At 44.9% G+C, this 16,330-nt stretch overlaps 1 protein-coding gene across 1 annotated transcript in view; it reads left to right on the plus strand.

Moving 5' to 3' along the window:
• The first annotated feature begins 16,292 nt into the window (after nt 1–16,292).
• The window catches only part of SLC7A14 (solute carrier family 7 member 14), a 67,116-nt gene continuing 67,078 nt past the window's right edge, over nt 16,293–16,330 (plus strand). Inside the window, exon 1 of the mRNA XM_087725257.1 lies at nt 16,293–16,330. This exon is cut by the window's right edge and continues 215 nt beyond it. The gene's annotated coding sequence lies outside the window, so the exon portion shown is untranslated.

The following is a 16,330-nucleotide window of genomic DNA, read 5'->3' on the forward strand; positions in this document are numbered from 1 at the left end:
TGGCCTGAGGTTTCAGAGGACATGAAGACATGAAAAGATTGGGTTTTTTTTTAAAACTGAGAGGAAAGTAATTGGGGGGTTGGGAACTGTGGCTTGTCAGAAATAAAGGAATAAGTACTTTCATTGGCAGGGGAGGGAAACTTTGTGGCTTTCCTGATAGCAATAGCACTTAGATTTATATCCTGCTTCATAGTGCTTTTAAAGCCCTACATAGTCAGCATATTGCCCCCAGCAATTTGGGTCCACATTTTACCCACCTTGGAAGGATGGAAGGCTGAGTCAACCATGAGCCGGTCAGGATCGAACTGCTGGCAATCAGCAGAATTAGCTTGCAATACTTCATTCTAACCATTGCGCCACCAGGGCTCTTGTAGCTGAACTGTAAGTCCCAGCAACATCTGCCATTATGTTTGCAGTTCATCAACATCTGGAGAGTTATAGGTGCCATTGTGTGTACAATCAAATGAAAAAAAAATTCTCCAAGCGGCCTGTTGATTTCCCCCCACTTTTTCTTGGGGGAAACTATAGAGTGGAGATAAATTGCAATGTACTCAGAGGAGCAACGGAAAAGAAGTGTCTGTTGCTTGTTTCTCCATGCAAAACTTCACCTGCAAGAAAAAGTTCTAGATCCCAAATGAGAAGTATTACATTTTTTTAAAAAGTACACCAATAAATCTTCTAGAAATCTCTGTTACCTTTTGTCTTTTGGGGGGGGCCATGCAAAATGGGTCATTCTATTAGACCAGAGGTGGATTCCTACCAGTTTGCACCTATTCGGTAGAACCGGTTCGTCAAATCTACCGAACCGCTTAGAAGAGGTTCCACCAGTGGACCCGGAAAGCAGGCCACACCTACAGAAGAGGTTCCAAAAAATTTTTGAAACCCACCACTGGTCCTTGGATATGATTATTCTACACTATCATGCTCATGTTTATAAAACTCAGTGCCTCTGTGAAAGGTAAGGATGACTACTGCGTTTGTGGTGCACTCAGAACATTCCGTGTGTTAAAGTTGTTTTAACACAAACCAAAGATGCCTTTTAAAAAACAAGTTTACATCATATTCTTATGCATGCCTGTGCTGTGTGTGAGGTAATTTAAGGTGGTTCTGACAATTGTCGTCGGCATCATCATATCCAGTCACATGGGCGGCAAGCCACTCTCATCCGGTCACATGGGCGGCAAGCCACTCCCACAAAGGAGGCCACACCCACAGAGTAAGTTCGAACAATTTTTGAAACCCACCACTGTGTCCGTTGCTTGTTTCTCCGCGCAAAACTGCATCTGCAAGAAAAAGTTCTAGGTCTCAAATGAGAAGTATTACATTTTTTTAAAAAAAGCTACACCAATAATTCTTCTAGAAATCTCTGTTACCTTTTGTCTTTTGGGGGGGGGCATGCAAAATGGGTCATTCTATTAGACACATGACTTCCAGCATCTGTTTCCATTTGGTTTTGTAACAAATACTGCCAAGCTAATGGCAGATGACACAATCTGAAATATTAGGTCTCTGTGTGCATTCATTCTTGCAGAAACTCTTTGGTTCCTTCTTTTAGTTGAGACGGTAATCTGTTTACATCCAAGCCCTCGTCCAGGATGATACCGAATGCGGTCCTCAACAGTAACTTCAGTTAATTAAAAAGTTTCCCTCTAAAAGACATAATTTGTCAACTTGGGATGTTGCTTCTGGACAGGTCATTTGTTTTCCAGTCTGATGAGCTGCCACAATATTGTGAGCTGGGCCAACAACTTAGCTTCATTTTCTAGCACAACTGACTGTAAAACACAACCGTTCAATTTTTTTTTAATCAGACAGAAAAATGCTTCTCTAAGTCTTTATATGTCAGCCTGAACTCACAACCTGCCAGTTCATATGCAGCTTCATTTAACGACGTTACCTTTACTTCTATCAAGTGTTTATTTCCATAAATGTCGCACAATGGCTTGAAGACAACAGGAATGGTTCTGTTACTACATTATTCCCTATAGCAGTGTTTCTCAACCTTGGCAACTTGAAGATGTCCGGACTTCAACTCCCAGAATTCCCCAGCCAGCATTCGCTGGCTGGGGAATTCTGGGAGTTGAAGTCCGGACATCTTCAAGTTGCCAAGGTTGAGAAACACTGCCCTGTAGTCATTTAAACAAAAGTAATCAATTTATTTTTGTCAGCTCCTAGACTTGACTTTAAGTAAAGTTTGATAAACAGCTAATGTTTTATAGTTTTGGAAAAGGGACAACCAGCCATGGTTGGTTTCTTCTTTCTCCATCCGATAGAGAAAGTTGTGGGTACAACTTGACAGCAACAGAATGAAAGAAGACCAAGTAAGATGATTAAAGGCCTCGAGGCTAAAACATACGATGAATGGTTGCAGGATTTGGGTTGGCTAGTCTAGAGGAAAGAAGCACTAAGGGTGACATAATGGTAGTATTCCAGTATTTGATAGGTTGCCACAAAGAGGAGGGGGTCAACTCGTTAACCTGTTGGAAGAAATGTCCTTCTGGGTTCAGCTCCAAGTGGGGAAAAAGACACTGGAAACATGGAGGCTGCTTGGAAAGATGGTTTAATGGTAGACAGGATCACACGGTTTTGGTCCTGGGGGGGAAGGTGATCACATGCTTCAGGATGTTGGGTGAAGAAGAGAAAAGAGAGTGAGATGCTGGAAGCTTCTGATTTTATGCCCTCTCTGGCCTTTGATCTTGATCTTGTATCCTGATTAGTTGTCAGACTCTCATGGGGCCATGCATGGACAACTCTCTAGGGCTAGGCTGTGTTTTGCGTCCAAGTTTGGTTGAACATTGCTTCTTCCCAGGTGTCCTGTGGCGAGATGGTTAAACGGCTAATACTATCATGCAATAGCAGTAGACTTATATACCGCTTCATAGGCCTTTCAGGCCTCTCTAAGCGGTTTTACAGAGAGTCAGCATATTGCCCCCAACAATCTGGGTCCTCATTTTACCCACCTCGGAAGGATGGAAGGCTGAGTCAACCCTGAGCCGGTGAGATTTGAACCGCTGACCTGCTGATCTAGCAGTAGCCTGCAGTGCTGCATTTAACCACTGCGCCACCTTGGCTCTATGCCTTAATCTCATCACCCATCAGCTGAATGGGGGAGAACTTTGTTATGTAGAATAGACTGACTCAGGCATTTTAATGGCCCATTGACAAAGGTGGGGGCTATTAGGAGTGAGTCTGCTTCCTGCCTAAAACAGGTTTCTCCATTTCTTATCCAGGGAAATATCATATTCTGCCTTTTCAATATTTCCCAGGATATTTCATTTTTCTAGGCGCCTTCCTACAAACCAAAGCACCTGTAGGCAGGACAAGAAACAATGGATGGAAAGTCATCAAGGACAGAAACAATCTCGAATTAAGGAAAAACTTCCTGACTGTTAGAACAATTAATCCGTGAAACAAGTTGCCTCCAGAAGTTGTGAAGGTTCCAACACTGGAGGTTTTTAAGAAGAGATTGGATAATTATTTTTCTGAAATGGTATAGGGTTTCCTGCTTGAGCAGGGGGGTTGGACTAGAAGACCTCCAAAATCCCTTCCACCTCTGACTGACTGACCGACTGAGGTACATGCAAAGGAGACCTAAGGATATTTTTGAGTTATAAAAGTTTTGGGGTAGGAAAAGATTCCCAAAGCAAGAATAGAAATATTCTTAGCTCACTACAGAAAACATTTGAAACCTGTTATTTCTGTCAAAGGAAGTGTTACAAAGTACTGGTTGAAAGGATATCCAATAGTTCCACACCTGGGGTGTTCAATTCCCCCCCCCCTTATTTTGAGTCTGTAAACTGAACATAAATACTATGCTTTCAAATTTGCCAAAAGATATTCTATTTATGGTTTTGTGTGTCAGCTTCATTGAAGGTATTCGCTGAAATGTACAATTTAGCCAGTGGGGCCTAAAGGTTGCACTCAAATATATGTTTGCAATATTTGCCTAATGTACATATTAGCCTCTAGCATAATGCACTTCGATATATTTTAGGCATATATAGTATTATTACACATAGACACAAACAATGCAATCTCTACATCTGCCTGATCCCTGTTGTCTCACCAGTATGGCTTTTTTTGCCAAAAAAACCCACCAAGTGATTTATAGCTAACTTGTGTGTCATAATCCTTCAAAGCAGAATTGAATCAAAAGCCCCCATTTTCCTTTGGTGTGTCATACTTCATGTTACTTAACACTCCTGGTGCTTCAGCCTACATCAAACATTTGAGAAGGAGAGATGTCAGAAGGTTTTTCATAGTGGTAAAGGAAGCATACAAGCTTCGGTGCTTACTTCTATGATCTCTTAAACCCTCACTGTTCTAGTGTGATTTCAAAAAGGTCATCGGATTGTAAATTCATGAGGAAGACATTACCATTCTTTATAGCCCTGGATGAACTGATTTATTATATGTAACAATAAAAGGAAAACAAAAATAATAATTTTGTACAGGTAGTTCTTGACATATGTACCAGTCACTTAGTGAGTTCAAAGTTACTATGGATATAGCCAGAGCTACCGTATTTTTAGGAGTATAAGATGCACTGGGGTATAAGACGCACCAAGGTTTTGAAGAGGCAATCAAAAAAAATGTTTTTGCACTCTGCAAACCTCCCAAAAATGGCCTGTTTTTCACGAAAAGGCTATCCATGCCCTTTTTTTGAGAAAAAAAAACGGCCCCATTTTCGTGAAAAACAGGCCATTTTTGGGAGGTTTGCAGAGTGCAAAAACTTTGTCTCCCTCTTCTTTGTGGCAATCCCTGAGATATTGGAACACTGCTATCATGTCTCCCCTACTCCTTCATTTCATTAAAGTAGACATACCCAGTTCCTGACATTGCTATCATTTTAGCAAGAGTTAAAACAATTTGCAAAATAATAAAAAGACGCCATCACAATGGTGCGAAAAAGTGAACTAATTTTTTAAAAAAGTTAGCTGAGAAATGGAACTAAATCGGATGCTCCAACACTGGAGGTTTTTAAGAAGAGATTAGACAACAACTTGTCTGAAACAATATAGAGTTTCCTGTCTGAGCAGTGGGTTGAACTAGAAGACCTCCAAGGTCCCGCCAAACTATGTTATTCTAATTTTAATTTAAAAAAAAATGCCTTGACTAATTCCCAATAAAGCCTTCTCTTTTTCTAGCCTGCTTTGTCTAGGTATAAGAAACTACTCTCGAAGATCAAATAAAAATTCATCACTATGGAAAACTTAAGTTCGATCAACATTAATGGAGAGAAATGGTTAAATATAATATTCAACAATATTAATCATTTTAACTCATGTTTGTCATTCAAACTCTTCTGCCAATCACCTCGTCTCAAAGGAAAGAGAAATCATGGCCATATGATTTCTCAGAATATTTTATGTAGTATTTTTTCATACCTAAATACATTTAGCTTAGAATCTGCCTTCACTATCTCATTTAATATGGAATACCGTATTTTCACCCATATAACCCGCCCACGCAAATAACCCGCACACGCATATAACCCGCGGGTTTTCCGGATCGTGTAAAATGTTTCCTGTATACCCCGCCCACGCATATAACCCGCCCACGCATATAACCCGCCCACGCATATAACCCGCGGCGAGTAAAAGAGAAGGGAAACAGCTGAGATGGGGGGGGAAGAAACGGAGAAAGAAGCCTGCGCACGCTGGGGAAGAGGAAAGGAACGGAGGAGAAGGAAACAGCTGAGATCGGGGTGGGGGAAGAAACGGAGAAAGAAGCCTGCGCACGCTGGGGAAGAGGAAAGGAACGGAGGAGAAGGAAACAGCTGAGATCGGGGTGGGGGAAGAAACGGAGAAAGAAGCCTGCGCACGCTGGGGAAGAGGAAAGGAACGGAGGAGAAGGAAACAGCTGAGATCGGGGTGGGGGAAGAAACGGAGAAAGAAGCCTGTGCACGCTGGGGAAGAGGAAAGGAATGGAGGAGAAGGAAACAGCTGAGATCGGGGTGGGGGAAGAAACGGAGAAAGAAGCAAGCCTCCGATCGTGTAAGCCTCCGATCGTGTAAAATATTTTCTGTATACCCCGCCCACGCATATAACCCGCAGGGGGGCGCTGTGCATGTAAAAACCGCATATAACCCGCGGGTTATATGGGTGAAAATACGGTACATCTTTGGTTAGTAAAGGTTCCCCTCACACATATGTGCTAGTTGTTCCTGACTCTAGGGAACGGTGCTCATCTTCGTTTCAAAGCCAAAGATTCAGCACATCCGAAGACATCGCCGTGGTCATGTGGCCGGCATGGCTAAACACCAAAGGCACATGGAACGGTTTTACCTTCCCACAAAAGGTGGTTCCTATTTTTTTACTTCCATTTTTACGTGCTTTCAAACTGCTAGGTTGGTAGAAGCTGGGACAAGTAATGGGAGTTCTCTCTGTTATGCGGCACTAGGGATTCGAACCGCTGACATTTCTGATCAACAAGTTCAGCACCTTGTTGAACAGCATCTGTGAGGCTATTCCGCATGGATGGCAGGTGCATGCATGTGGCATATTTCCCCCCTTCCTCTCAGGAAATGGCAGGGACCAGCTGCATATGCATTTAAATATTTTAGGGAAGGGCTTATTTTGGGAGGAGGGCTTTGGGCTTATTATCAGAGGAGGTCTTATTTTCAGGGAAACAGGGTAACATGGTTGTTGTGTGAATTTTGCTTTTCCACTGACTTTGCTTAGAAAGTCACCAAAGAGGATCACAGGACCCAGCGGCATTGCAAACGTCACACATATATGCCAGCTGCCAAGTATCCGAATGTTGGTCGCGTGACCATGGGGATGCTGCAAGGGTCATACGTGTGGAAAACAGTTATGAGGCACTTTTTTCCCAATGTCATGGTAACTTGGAATGGTTACTAAAGGAATGGTTGTAAGTCTAGGACTACCTGTATAAGGCTGGGCCATGGTGCCATCTTCACAGTTTTGATGTGGGATGTTTTTTAAAAAAAAGAGATAGCTGACTTTGTTTCCCCTACAACTACCATATTTTTCGGAGTATAAGACGCACCCTTTTCCCTCAAAAAAAGGGTGAAAATCTGGGTACGTCTTATACATCGAATACAGCATTTTTTGCCTCCCGAAACCCCGCCATCTTCGCCAAAATGGCTGTGCATAGCCTTTAGGGGGCTTCCAGAGTGCTCCTGGGGGTTGGGGAGGGGAGAAATGAAAAAAAACAGGCCAATTTTTGCAAAAAACAGGCTGTGTTTGGGAGGTCTGCAGAGTGCAAAAACTTTTTTTAAAAAATTTGCCTCTTCAAAATCTTGGTGCATTTTATACTCCGAAAAATACAGTAAGTGTGAAGTCCACACTTGGAGAAAAACCTATCCAATAAATCCTATTATATAAAACATCATCACCAACAAAATAGATCAATTCTCCTTTTTCCTTTAATGAAATGTAACAGTCACAATGACCTATGAAAGGTTCTTATGAATACAGTTCGATAGCTTTTTTTAAAAAAAAAATTGGATAGAACATAATGTCCAAACCTTTCTGGACATTATTCCAAAAAGACCTTTTAGAATTCTGGTTTCTTCCTAATCTTGATGCCAAAACACCGTACAAATGATAACAAATGCAGATTTCTGCTTGCTACACTATCCTACTGGCTCTAAATTAAAGTAAGAAGTTTGGTCCAATGAAGAAGCTGAGTTAGCAAACTGCAAAATCTAATTATGTAATTGTTTTGAGCACCTCCTCTACATGGCAAGTGGACATTTCAAATAGCTACTTGATTTCATTTTTTAAAAAGGACTTCACAAAAGTTAGCGTTGCGCCCTAGAGGGGTCGCCAGCCCTTCCAGTAGCCCAATCAGATGAGAGGAGGCATGGGAGTCAGGGCCAGCATCAAGGCAACCAGAGAGCTTTGAGGAGGAAGAGAGAATGGAGCTGTCAGAGACAGAGGGGTTCCTGGGCCATCCATCAGCCCTCAGATGAAGAGTCAACAGCCCCCAGGTCTGGAGGTGGCTGATGAGGAAGAGGTGGAACAGCTGAATCCAGTGCCTGACGTGCGGAGGCGCAGAAGGCAGAGGAGAGGAGAGCAGTGGAAATCTATGGGCCGATCCTTGGAATGGAAACACCACCCACTGCTAGCGAAGCCCCACCCTAGCTCTAGGGATAAAAGGCAGGGGGTGGGGTGATGCATAGGTGTAGCAGACAACTATTCATCTCCCTGCCGGACAGATTTGTTAGCCTGCTATGAGAAAGAGAGAGACTTTTTGCTGGGGTTGCTGGCACTCCTAATAAAGGAATCATTTATTTAACTACAGAGGTTTTGTCGGGGGCAAAACAGTCAGTCTTGTACACTATATTGCCAAAAGTATTCGCTCATGCATCCAAATAATCAGAATCAGGTGTTTCAATCACTTCCATGGCCACAGGTGTATAAAATCAAGTACCTAGGCATACAGACTGTTTTTACAAACATTGGTGAAAGAACGGGTCGCTCTCAGGAGCTCAGTGAATTCCAAGCGTGGAACTGTGATAGGATGCCACCTGTGCAACAAATCCAGTCGTGAAATTTCCTCGCTCCTAAATATTCCATAGTCAACTGTCAGCTGTATTATAAGAAAGTGGAAGTGTTTGGGAACAACAGAAACTCAGCCACGAAGTGGTAGGCCACGTAAACCCATCCAACATCAGTGTGTGACCTCACAAATGCACTTCTGGAAGAATGGTCAAAAATTCCCATAAACGCACTCCTGAACCTTGTGGACAGCCTTCCCAGAAGAGTTGAAGCTGTTATAGCTGCAAAGGGTGGACCGACGTCATATTGATCCCTATGGATTAGGAATGGGAGGTCACTTACAGTAAGTTCATATGCGAGTAAAGGCACGTGAGCGAATACTTTTGGCAATATAGTGTATTTGGTGCACTGCTTGTTCAGTGCAAGATGCCTAACCATCAACAATCCATGCAAAAGTAATAAATTAAGAACAGCATAGATTTGGGGGATGATGCTCTACTTTTTAAGCTGTCCGGTGAGTTATCCTAAAAAAGAGAAATAATCCTAATAAAGAGACATTATTATATTTAGAGACATATAATTGCATAATCATCGAGTCAAAGAATTGAAATGGAAATGGGCTGGTCACATAGCAAGGACGAATGGCAGATGGACTAAAGCAGTCATACAGTAGAAGGAATTCCATGATAAATAGCGTCCACGAAAGAGACCAAAAACAAGAGAAGATTGATGACATTTGCAAGTATTGCGGGCTCAATTGGCAAATGAAAGCTCAGGACCGAATTGGTTGGACACCTGCAGAAGAGCCTTCATCCTGCAGTGGATAGTGTCAGAGTTTGTTGCCTAAATTCAAATCCAGAAGCAATTAGTTGCTATGCCTATTCATTGGCCGGCCTTGTCCCCATGTCTCTCCCAGTCATGAATATTTTAACAGAGAGACAATGGCTAGAAAGGTGATGATGATGATGATTTCTATCATTCTAATATTATATTTATACAATAATAAAATAAAACAAAATAATATATAATAAATTATTATATTTATATGCCAACTGATTCACAGTGACTCTAGGTGGTTTACAGATTGTTCAAAATGTTTAAAAACAGCAACAATGCAAAAACCACCAAATCAACACAAAGCAAAGGAAGAGAGATGGCAGAGAAAACAAAGCAAGATGGGAACAAGAAGAAAGGAAGAAAGGGGCCATCCATCACCCTTGCAGAAGGCCTGAGTGAAGAGCCAGGTCTTCAGAGCTCCAAAATACCGCTATTTGATTCCAACTTGCCTGACTTCCAAGTAATTGAGGCCAAAGCTAACGGATTGAATAGCAAATCATGATAGCATTTTGGCTTACATGCCACTGCATAGCCCTTTACAGAACTCTCTGGCAGTTTACAATGTAAGCATTATTTGCATATTGCCTTCAACAATTTGGGTTCACATTTTACCAACCGGAAGGATGGGAAGGCTGAGTCAACCTGAGACAACCATCAGGATCAAACTCCCGGTTGTGGGCAGAGTTTGCCTGTAATACTACATTCTAACTACTGCATGACCATCAGTAAAACTCCTTGAGGATGCGTTTGGGGTTCATGGCCACAGTAAAAGGTTATTTGAATCTCAGAGGGACTCCCTTTCCAAGGGGCAGGTGCTATGACAGAGAAGGTCTGTGTTTAATGTTCTAAGAGAAGGTATTAGATTAATCCTTAGCATGCCAACCCTACCAAATTGACCCAACAGGGCAAATCCCAAAGGTGCTTTTTAAGGAGGCAACTGGATTTTCTTTTTTTCCTTTTGAAGATGTTGTGATTCTCATCCAAGAAGCTTCTTCAGCTCTGACTGGATGGTAAGGAATGGAAGGATTTATACTCTTTGCAGACAGCTAGAGGGTCGTTGAAGCATCTGGAGGTTTATCTCTGTCCTCAGGGTCACCTGAGCAATGCTCCTGGTTCCTGTAGTCTGCAATTTTTTCCCTCTGGATATCCATTCCTACTCCCACACCATTCAAAGGGTATTCACCCCAAACTAACCAAAAGTTTGATCATGATTCTGATCCTGATCCTATCTGATCCCGTGGCACGACAAAACCGCGCTCGACTAAGCCGCACCCGATTAAACCGTGTCGCTGATGTCATCAACAGGGCGACAACAGCGAGCGCGGAGAAAGAAGGGCGCTTTAAATAGCGCTTTGATTCAACTTAAGGTAAAGGTTAGGTTTAGGGTTAGGTTTAGGGTTAGGTTTAGGGTTAGGGTTAGGTTAAGGGTTAGAGTTAGGTTAAGGGTTAGGTTAAGGGTTAGGATTAGGTTTAGGGTTAGGTTAAGGGTTAAGTTTAGGGTTAGGTTTAGATTTAGGGGGTTAGGTTTAGGTTTGGGGGTTAATTTTAGGTTTAACGTTTACAGCGTGCTTCTGTCTCGGCGCTGTTGTCGCGCTGTTGATGACGTCAGCTACGTGGTTTCGTCGAGTGCGGTTTAGTCGAACACGGTTTTGTGGTGGAACCCTTTGATCCTATCCTACCCTATCCTATCCTATCCTACTCTACCCTACCCTACCCTACTCTACATCTGCCTCTGCCTCTATTTCTATCTCTATTTCTATCTCTATTTCTATTCTATTTCTATTCTTTGGCATTGGTTTTGCCAAATGTACAATATGCAGTTCATTAAATAAGAATATCCTTTTGCATCCCAAAGTCTTGCCTGGTGACTCTAGTTTAACACTTAATTTAAGGTTCTTTAAAAATGTGCTTTGTTGATGGGAAGGGAGTAAATAGAGAACAGACTTTAGCAGGAATGAACTGAAAAAGGAGCTTTCTTTTGAGGTGCGTGTTTCCCTGTGCTATCGGTAAGTAAAGCTCACATTACATGGATGCAAGGATAAGAAAGTCCCCTTAAAAGAGATTAAATACATTTTAACTGGGAAGAATATGCCCAATTCTTAGCGGACAAAATTGCTCGGTTTCGGACGGACTTGGACTCCACATCTGCAGTTCCAGCCGAGACTCAGAGGGACCAAGTTCAACAGCTCTGGGTTGAGTTTCAGGAGGTTACCCCCGGGGATGTGGACAAGGCCATGAGAGCTGTGAGTTCCTCCACCTGTGCTTTGGATCCGTGTCCCTCATGGCTGGTTTCTAACTGCAGTGAGGTGACACGAGGCTGGATCCAGGCGGTTGTAACCGCCTCCCTTCGGGAGGGGAACTTCCCCGCCGCACTGAAGGCGGCGGTGGTGAGACCCCTCCTGAAGAAGTCATCCCTAGATCCAGCTGTCCTTAATAACTACCGCCCGGTCTCCAACCTCCCCTTTCTGGGGAAGGTTGTTGAGAAGGTGGTGGCCTTCCAGCTCCAACGGTCCTTGGAGGAAGCAGACTATCTAGACCCCTTCCAGTCAGGCTTCAGACCCGGTTACAGCACTGAAACCGCCTTGGTCGCATTGATGGATGATCTCTGGAGAGCCAGAGATGAAGGACATCCCTCCATCCTGGTCCTCCTTGACCTCTCAGCGGCTTTCGATACCATCGACCATGGTATCCTTCTGCGAAGACTGCGGGAGGTGGGAGTGGGAGGCACCGTGTTACGGTGGTTCTCCTCCTACCTCTCGGACAGGTCGCAGTCGGTGTTAGTGGGAGGGCAGAGATCGTCCCCAAGGCCCCTAAAATATGGGGTGCCGCAGGGTTCGGTCTTATCCCCCCTACTATTTAACATTTACATGAAACCGCTGGGAGAGATCATCCGTAGGCACGGGATTAGATACCATCAATATGCGGACGATACTCAATTGTATCTGTCCGCCCCGTGCCAAATCAATGAAGCGGTTGACGTAATGGACCGGGGACTCGAAGCCGTCATGGACTGGATGAGGATTAACAAGCTTGTGCTCAACCCAGAAAAGACCGAGTGGCTGTTGTGTTTTCCTCCCAAAAATTCGGCCATTAATCCAACACTCAGGCTGGGGGGTCAAATTCTACACCCCTCAGAGAGGGTTCGCAACTTGGGAGTCCTCCTGGACCCACAGCTGTCATTCGACCATCATATAGCGGCTGTGACCAGGGGGGCATTCGCCCAGGTACGCCTGGTGCGCCAGTTGCGACCCTACCTGAACCGGGAGGCTCTCACAACAGTCACTCGGGCCCTCGTGATCTCTAGGCTGGAATACTGCAATGTGCTCTACATGGGGCTGCCCTTGAGGAACATCCGGCGACTTCAGCTAGTACAGAACGCAGCCGCGCGAGTGATCGCGGGTGCACCCCGATTCACCCGCATTACACCTATCCTCCGCGAGCTGCGCTGGCTACCTGTCGATCTCCGGATGCGCTTCAAGGTGCTATTGACCACCCATAAAGCCCTACATGGCAGTGGATCTGGATACTTGAGAGACCGCCTTCTGCCAATTACCTCCCTACGGCCTATAAGATCTCATAGATTAGGCCTCCTCCGCATTCCATCGGCCAGCCAATGCCGGCTGGCAACCACAAGGAGGAGGGCCTTCTCAGTAGCGGCCCCGACCCTTTGGAACGAGCTCCCCGTAGAGATCCGTACCCTCACCACCGTCCAGGCCTTCCGCACAGCCTTGAAGAACTGGCTCGCCCGTCAGGCCTGGGGATAAGGACCATTACCCCGCCCGAATGTTGTATGCATGTTGCGTATTATTTTATTATGTGTTGTTGTCTTAGTATTGTATTGTACTGTATTCCCCTCTCCCTGGTTTCTGTGAGCCGCCCTGAGTCCCCTCAGGGAAAAGGGCGGCCTACAAATAAAATCAATTCCAAATTCCAAATTCCAAATTCCAAGACAAGGGACGTGGTAGCTCAGTGGCTAAGACACTGAGCTTGTTGATCAGAAAGGTCAGCAGTTTGGTGGCTCGAATCCCTAGTGCCACGTAACGGAGTGAGCTGCTGTTACTTGTCCCAGCTTCTGCCAACCTAGCAGTTTGAAAGCATGTAAAAAAATGCAAGTAGAAAAATAGGAACCACCTTTGGTGGGAAAGTTATAGCCTTCTGTGTGCCTTTGGCGTTTAGTCATGCCGGCCACATGACCACGGAGACATCTTCGGACAGTGCTGGCTCTTCAGCTTTGAAACAGAGATGAGCACCGCCCACTAGAATCAGGAATGACTAGCATATATGTGCGAGGCGAATCTTTATCTTTACCGCTAAATGGGAGGAGACGTCCTGGGCGCCATTACAAAACAGCATTAGCCAGGCACTTTGTAAGCAGGGAATTCCATATTAATCTCCCATCACCAACCCTACCAGCAGCAGCATCTCCGATGAAAAAAAGATACATTATCCAGTGTCAGAGAAAACACTGTGCTGAATGCTTGGCAGAATTGATTGATTGAATGGTTGGTTGGTTGATTTGAATGGAGTTATGAAATATGTTAGAAATGAAAGAAACCTTGGGGGCAAAGTTTGCTTTTGAGGTCCTGGCCTCATAGGGTGATGGAGAGGGTCTGTCAAGAAGGACTCAACTGCCAACAACAACATCCTTTAAAGGAAAACATTTGTCGCTCAGGGTTGAAATGTGGGGTCCTTGGTGCTCTCTGAGCTTGCTCGTTTTCTTGCAGACATTACATTACCATAATTAGGTAACATCATCAGTGCTATCCCAAAGGTGCTTTTTCAAGAGGCAATTTGACTTTCTTGTTTTTTTTCTTTTGAAGACAATAGCTATGCAGTTTGGGATGAACACCCTTTGAATGGTGTGGGAGTAGGAATTGATTTGCAGAGAAAAATTGCAGACTACAGGAACTAGGAGCACTGCTCAGGTGACCCTAAGGACAGAGATAAATATCCAAGTGCTTCAAAGACCCTCCAAAAGGATGCAGATTAACAGCTGTCTGCAAGGAATATAAATCCTTCCATTCCCCACTATTGACTCAGAGCTGAGGAAGCCTTCTTGGATGAAAAGCAAAACATCTTCAAAAGACAAAAAAAAAGAAGAAAGTCCATTTACCTCCTGAAAAAGCCCCTTTGGGATAACCATGACATGGATGGCTGAGAGTCTCAACAGACTTTTAGCTATACAATTTGCAATGAACACCCTTTGAATGGTGTGGGAGTAGGAATGGATTTCCAGAGGAGAAATTGCAGACTACAGGAACCAGGAGCACTGCTCAGGTGACCCTGAGGACAGAGATAAACCTCCAAGTGCTTCAAGGACCCTCTAAAAGAATTCAAATGACCAGCTGTCTGCAAGGAATATAAATCCTTCCATTCCCCACTATCCAGTCAGAGCTGAAGAAGCTTCTTGGATGAGAAGCCCAATGTCTCCAAAAGAAAAAAAACAAGGTAATCCAGCTGCCTCCTGGAAAAGTATCTTTGGGACAACCAAGACCTGGAGGACTGAGAATCTTAGACTACAGATCATCAGTGCTAGTCAGTAGCCATCAGTAAATAGCCCAACCAAAGACTCTCTAAGGCCATCCTCACCAACACAGACAAGCAAGTCACCAGAATATAAACTGATAGCAAACAGCCCTCCTTACTGGCCCTGATGATGTTACCTAGTTAGGGTCTGCAAGAAAATAAGCAAGCTCAGAGAGCACCAAGGAGCCCTCAACAGCATCCTTTTCCAGCATTACAGGCTGCATCTGAGGGTGAAAGCAGGAAGAGGAAGGAACACTCTTGACCCACCATACCCTAGTCCAGGGGTCCCCAACCTTGGCAACATTAAGCCTGGTGGAGTTGAAGTCTGCCAGGTTTAAAATTGCCAACGTTGGAGACCAGCGGTAAAATTCATTTTTTTTTACTACTGGTTCTGTGGGCGTGGCTTGATGGGCATGGCAGGGGAAGGATACTGCAAAATCCCCATTTCCTCCCCACTCCAGGGAAAGGATAATGCAAAAATCCCCATTCCCACCCCACTCCAGGGAAAGGATACTGCAAAATTCCCATTCCCTCTCCACTCCAAGGAAAGGATACTGCAAAATCTCCATTCCCTCTCCATTCCAGGGAAAGGATACTGCAAAATCTCCATTTCCTCTCCACTCCAGAGAAAGGATACTGCAAAATCCCCATTCCCACCCCACTCCAGGGAAAGGATACTGCAAAATTTCCATTCCCACCCCACTCCAGGGAAAGGATACTGCAAAATCCCCATTCCCACCCCACTCCAGGGAAAGGATACTGCAAAATCCCCATTCCCACCCCACTCCAGGGAAAGCATAATGCAAAATCTCCATTCCCTCTCCATTCCAGGGAAAGGATACTGCAAAATCTCCATTTCCTCTTCACTTGAGAAAGGATACTGCAAAATCTCCATTCCCTCTCCACTCCTGGTGCCAGCCAGGTGACATTTGCCTTCCGCTACTAGTTCTCCAGAACCTGCTGAATTTCACCCGTTGGAGACCCCTGCCCTAGTCTACACATTTATCGGAACGCATCGGTGCCCTTGGTTTAACTAAAGCGTCCCGCCGCAAAGCCGTCCCAGGATAGATCGGCTTGGGATAGTGGCACGTGTTGGGAAGGCAGCCGCTGCTGCTATTGTCAAACCCGGGTTTGGCTGGTTGCGGGAACGCAGCCAAAAAAAAAAAGAAAAGAAAGAAAGCTCCGGCCTCAGCAGGCCACCTTAAGTCTTGGGCTGGCTGGCTGTCCCATGGGACGGCAGCCGCCTGCTCCGGATCACGTGGCGGCGGGAGCAGATGGGAAAGAGACGGCAGAAGAGCGCTGAATAATTGAGGGACTGCGGCGCGGCGCCGGCCTCGGCTGCCTTCCCAAGCTCCAGCACAGCAGGCAGGCAGGCAGGCGGTGGCGAGGCGAGCATCTCCCCAGCCCCTCCCCAGTAACTCCCACCCCTTCTAGTTGCGGACCGGAGAGACGCCTTCCCCTCCCCTCCTCCTCCTCCTCTCACCGATTCATCCCATTGA

The sequence above is a fragment of the Thamnophis sirtalis genome, unplaced genomic scaffold (genome assembly GCF_051295495.1).
Source record: "Thamnophis sirtalis isolate CommonGarterSnake01/CBP01778 unplaced genomic scaffold, rThaSir2_p1.2 scaffold_11, whole genome shotgun sequence".
Taxonomy (NCBI): domain Eukaryota; kingdom Metazoa; phylum Chordata; class Lepidosauria; order Squamata; family Natricidae; genus Thamnophis; species Thamnophis sirtalis.